This window comes from Otolemur garnettii, unplaced genomic scaffold (assembly GCF_000181295.1).
Source record: "Otolemur garnettii isolate 467f Iridium unplaced genomic scaffold, OtoGar3 scaffold00058, whole genome shotgun sequence".
Taxonomy (NCBI): Eukaryota; Metazoa; Chordata; class Mammalia; order Primates; family Galagidae; genus Otolemur; species Otolemur garnettii.
Window position 1 is genome coordinate 11,811,696 of NW_003852453.1, and position 5,266 is coordinate 11,816,961.

Below are 5,266 nucleotides of genomic sequence, written 5' to 3' on the forward strand. Positions count from 1 at the left end.
AAATTCTCCAACAGGGTGGCTGTCACAGAACTGCTATTAGATCTTGGGGAGGTAGGGTGGGTCATGGGCACACAGGGGTCCATCCCTGAACTTTGGCTTTTTGACCCTCTTAGTGCCCTTCAGTGACAAAGCTAATCCGGAGGTTCAGTAATTTTGCTTTGTTCTCTGCGAATTTTCAGGGCATGAAATTTCCCACAAAGAGGAAGTTCAGGTGCAGTTCCACAAAACCCACAGCTCAAGCTCTATAAAAGATGTCCCTCTGAAGCACAACTCAATGGCCCTATGATAAATTATAATTGTTAATACTGCTATAATTGGATCCTGGGACACTCTATTTCCTGCTCTTTCAAACCTACCTTCATGCATTTCTAGGGTCCTGCTGGAAGCTCCAAAAAGAGCTTTGATTGCATTAGCTTCAAAAGATGCACAAAGTCATGCGTGAGATTCCTCTCTAGTAAGAACCCCAAATGAACTGATAGCCTAGCCACTGCCATGCTGTTTGTGCCACCAGTGACTTTCAAATGACGGAGTCTTTGGGCAAGACACTCACCATTCTTCTTGATTTTTAAATACAAGCAGAATTTGAAAATTGTGAATGGGATTCAGTTAACTGCCTTTTTCTTTTGACCTCATCAGTGGAGACCTCCTTAAGTTGACTTAGAGACTCAAGAGACCCATAAAATGCAGCTTTCATTAAAAAGTTATTCATTAAACAAATATTTTATGAGCACTAAGTACATATCCAGCACTCATCTGAGTACCTGAGATAAACCAGTGATTTAAACAGACAGAAATCTGTCTTCATGGATCATATGTAGTATATCAACTTAATTCTTTTACTTAAATAACTGCTTCATAATCAATAGATACTACCTTCTCTGTACAATTTTCTTACAGGTTTACCTATCTCACTCAAAATGCTTCATTTAATGGTAAGCTCGAGTCAACTCTTATGAGCACTTAAATGAGCCAATTGATAAATTTTTATAAAACAAACATGCCCATTATTTAAAAGATAATTACATAGGTTTACAATTAATTGAGTAATACTAAAAACCAAAGTAATATATCCTAAAAATCATCACTTCTTATTTCTCTTACTACATTTCACTATAGTCTATATTTTGAGTTTTACTTAGGCATGTTGTACGAGAATGATGAAAAATGACATAATGGCGTGGTAGTGGCTCCCTTCTCCGTGTTCAGTGATGCCATATTGAAATGAGTTGCTGTAGGAGATTTACACAATGAAAACCACCAAACACTATTGGAAGGCTTGGGACTTGAAGGAGGAGAAGGTGTTTTCTAGGCAGAAGAGGCAAGAAGGACATTCTACATACAAGAAATTGTTTACAAAAGATCTGAGTCTTGGAACAGTTGCATGAGTCTGCACAATCTAATTGCTTTGCTTCGTAGAAGACATTGTCAGGGAATGGTGGTGGATAAGATAGGAGAGTTCCTCTAGAGCAGATCAGAGACAAAAGACTGTTTTCATTGTCTTTGCATCCCAAGAGTGAACAGCTCAATGTATAGTTGCTCAATAAACACTTTCTGAATAAGTACTAAGAAATTTGAAGTTGCTTTGGGGTCTTCTAATTCCTCCCATTTTCTTTCTGTGTCCTGATCAAAAACCACTGAGTGCCTCATTTTTCTGATGTTTTCCCCACAGCCTTGAACCCAAACCAGGGCCTGTAGTATTTCCCAGCACTGAGAAAGTTGTCTATGCTGTTGTCCAAAACACTGAAGAATCTGGCCAGAGCCAAATTTTTAAAGCCTTACAAAAACTCCTTACCCTGACTCCCTGGCTGCGGACTCACCTCAGTAGACCACCCTCTTTTGCATGCTGTACTTAGAGAGATACACTGCAGAGATTGTGTTTTAAAATGTTTGCTGAATGCAGTCTTAAACCTATCTGATAGTCAGAAAATTTTAACTGACATTCAACCTTGCTTCCTGCAACAGTACTTTTAAACTATACTTGGACAAAAATAGACAATTCAAAGGAGGCAGTAGACAAGGGAGTAAGAAAACCTTTTGGGGAATGTGTTACGAATTTTTCTGGCCTATTCAGTAAATGATTCATTATGTTTCCATTTACAGGACTGCATGGGAAGAGTGGCCTAAAGGTAATGTATTTCCCACCTGTATAAGGATTGTTTTTTATTTTGATTATTATGGGGTTACATATGATTTGATTACATAGCACACTTTGGTAAGGTTAGCATCAGAGTTATAGTGTTTCTTTGGCCCAGCAAGTGGGTAAAATACCCAGTATCCGCTGGGTGGGAAGTTATCCATCTCTTCTCCCCCTCTCCCTACTTGAATTTCATGGAGTTTTATGGACTTTAAAGAAGCTTTACTATAAGCTTTCATTTGGATAAAGGAAGCAAAGAGAGCCCTCTGAAAGACCTGGCCTCAATCAGCAAGAAGTCTTTATAGCAGAAATGTGCTAGGTCCCCTTTAAGAGGCTGCAGGGCTGCTGGGCCTAAGACTTAACAAAATGTTTTAACATGTATGAGGAAAACATATGGTAACTCCAAAACAGTTTCCTCAGCAATGGGAACACTGGAAAAGGAGAGTGAGTAGAAAAACCAATTAGTGACCTTCAGTACTACCTAGTTAGCTACAGTTGCAATGGTCAGGATTGCCTAAATTGCAATTGTCAAGGGTACCCACAATGTCTAACTCAATGTATCCCTTGATCCAAGGAAAGCTCCTTCTGATCTGAGTGGTGCTCACAGTGCATCCTTCTGATTATCATGTGCTTAATCACACAGTCTGTCCTCCAACAAGGAAACATTCAACTTAATCAGAATTTAATTAAGCTCATACGAAGTGTCAGGCACTGTGTAGGAAGAAAGTGAGGGACTCTCTGTGTTTAAGAACACTTTGCTGCAATGAATGATTACATTTATCACTGTGCATGAATAAATTGTCCTTCTGATTTTATTCATTGATCACCTGAGTTTGACGACTGAGCTGGCACCCTACTTCCCGCCAGTGCACACACATACATAGAATTGCTTTCTTTGAGTTGACAAAGCACTGTTGAACCAGAAAGATCAGAGTGGCCCCTGCACTGCAGTCATGAATGCGATCCCAGGGAAAGCTCTGGAAGGCTGCCAGCTGGCCTTTCCTAGTGACCCTCCTCTGCATCAAAGAGCACCTTTCCAGGAAAAGTTCTAGCATTTTCATGAATTAGAAATTGGATAAACCAGGACAGTAAATGAAATGGGAAATCTGTTGAATTCAACACAGTTCCTGGCAGTTTCAAAATAAATCTCTAATGTTTGGTATTTAATTTTGATTCTTTTTTGTTATTTGCTTCCTTTTTCTTCAGAATCTGTTCTGAAAAAAAAAAAAAAACTCACCAAATGAGCACTACAGTACGATTCCATCTTATTAATCATCTCTGGAGTTACGTATTGGAATGTTTTGTTCCCCAATACTCACCTCATTCACTCTCTCACATTATTCTTATTTTCATTCAGTGTTTTTCTCCTCAGAGAAGCCAAACGTCTCTATCTAACAAGGCACCTTCCCTTAATCTTTATCCCTGGACTCTGCCTTTTTTTTTTTTCTTCATAATACTTATTCTTCTTTCAGAAAGTAAATTCACTGGTGACAGGAATTTTGTCTGTTTTCTTTCCTCTTTCCAACCCCACTGCCTGCAGTCATTTTTTGCAACTACAAGTTGAGTGTCCCTATCCATAATGCTTGAGACCAGAAATGTTTCAAACTCTAGATTTAAAATTGTTTTTTTATATTTTGTATATTTTTATGTACCTAATGAAATGCTTTGGAGAGGGAACTTAAGTCTAACCATGAGATTCATTTATGTTTTATATATACCTTATACACATCGTCTGAAGGTAACTTTATGCAATATTTTAAATCATTTTGTGGATAAAGCAAGTTCATGTTCATTGAATGATCAGAGGGCAATGTTGTCATTAACTCAGATACCTCTGCGGACAATTTATAGTTGTCCGGCCTTGCCATCTTGCTGTGTGCTGAGAAGATATATTTCAGTTGAAGAGGCCTGAGAGGCCCTTTTTTCCTCTGGGGACACTGAAGAAACTGTGTGTTGGGCACATGCATTTGGCTGCTATCTGTCACATGAGATCAGCTGTAGAATTTTCCACTTGTAGTATCAGGCCAGCACTCAAAAAAGATCTGGATTTTGTACCATATGATATTTCAAATTTTGAGATTAGAGATACTCAACCTGTACTTATTTTGCTTATTAAAGTCCATTTATACATTACCCAAAATAAGTTTAAAACTTACCTATTTTTATAAAAGTTTCCATCCAAATTAACTGACAGAAATTGTATTTTTCTTCCCTACAATGGCAATATAGTACAATGATAGGAACACAGAACTGTAAAGCAAGTTATCTGAGTTCATCTTGACTCCAGATTTCTATGTATGTCTCATACAATAGTATACAGCTTTTTCATACCTAAGTCTGGGTATGCCATTTACTCTTGGGAATTCCTAGTTATCTCATTTGTGAAAAGAAATATTTTTCCTTCCTATTTCCCAGGTCCCAGGTGGATTGTGAAAATCAAATGAGATAGTACATGTAAAACATGTTAAGATTTAAAGTACAATGTTATTGGCATCTAATATTATTATTCTTTAAGTTGTAAGGAGCACTTTCTCTTGATACCTAAGAAGTCACTCAAGGGCAAATGTGTGTATATATATGTATCTCAATCATATCTCAATCTTAGGCTTCTACAGTTATTCAGGAGGCAGATTTCTTGGTTTGCTATTATTGCTGGTGTTTGATGACCTATATGTGCCTACCGTCTGTATCTAAACCTGGGACATACACATGAAATCACAGCAAGTACATAAAGTTAGCTGATAATAAATTTTAAGTATGTTTCCCTTATGTGAAATAGCATCCTTACCTCCTTAAGTGGAGAATTATTTCCCAGCCTCGGAGATTTCCAGCCAGGTGTTTATTACGGCTCTGCACGAGTTCCAAACCCTGTGACAAGAAATGCAAATTGAAGTATTTATGTCATTGGTTTGTAGGGCAGCCCACAGAGAAATAAAAATGTGTTTGTAAACTCTGAACATAGGTGAGCATTTTTGAAAGCCTCCAGAGCTGACAGAATGATTTCCAACTAAGAGTGTGGTATTGTTTATTACAACTTTGAGTGGCAGCCTAATATATTAAATCAGTTCAGAAGATTGTAAAATGCATTAGCATTAGCAATTTAATACCTTCAACAAATTTAACTGTCACTCA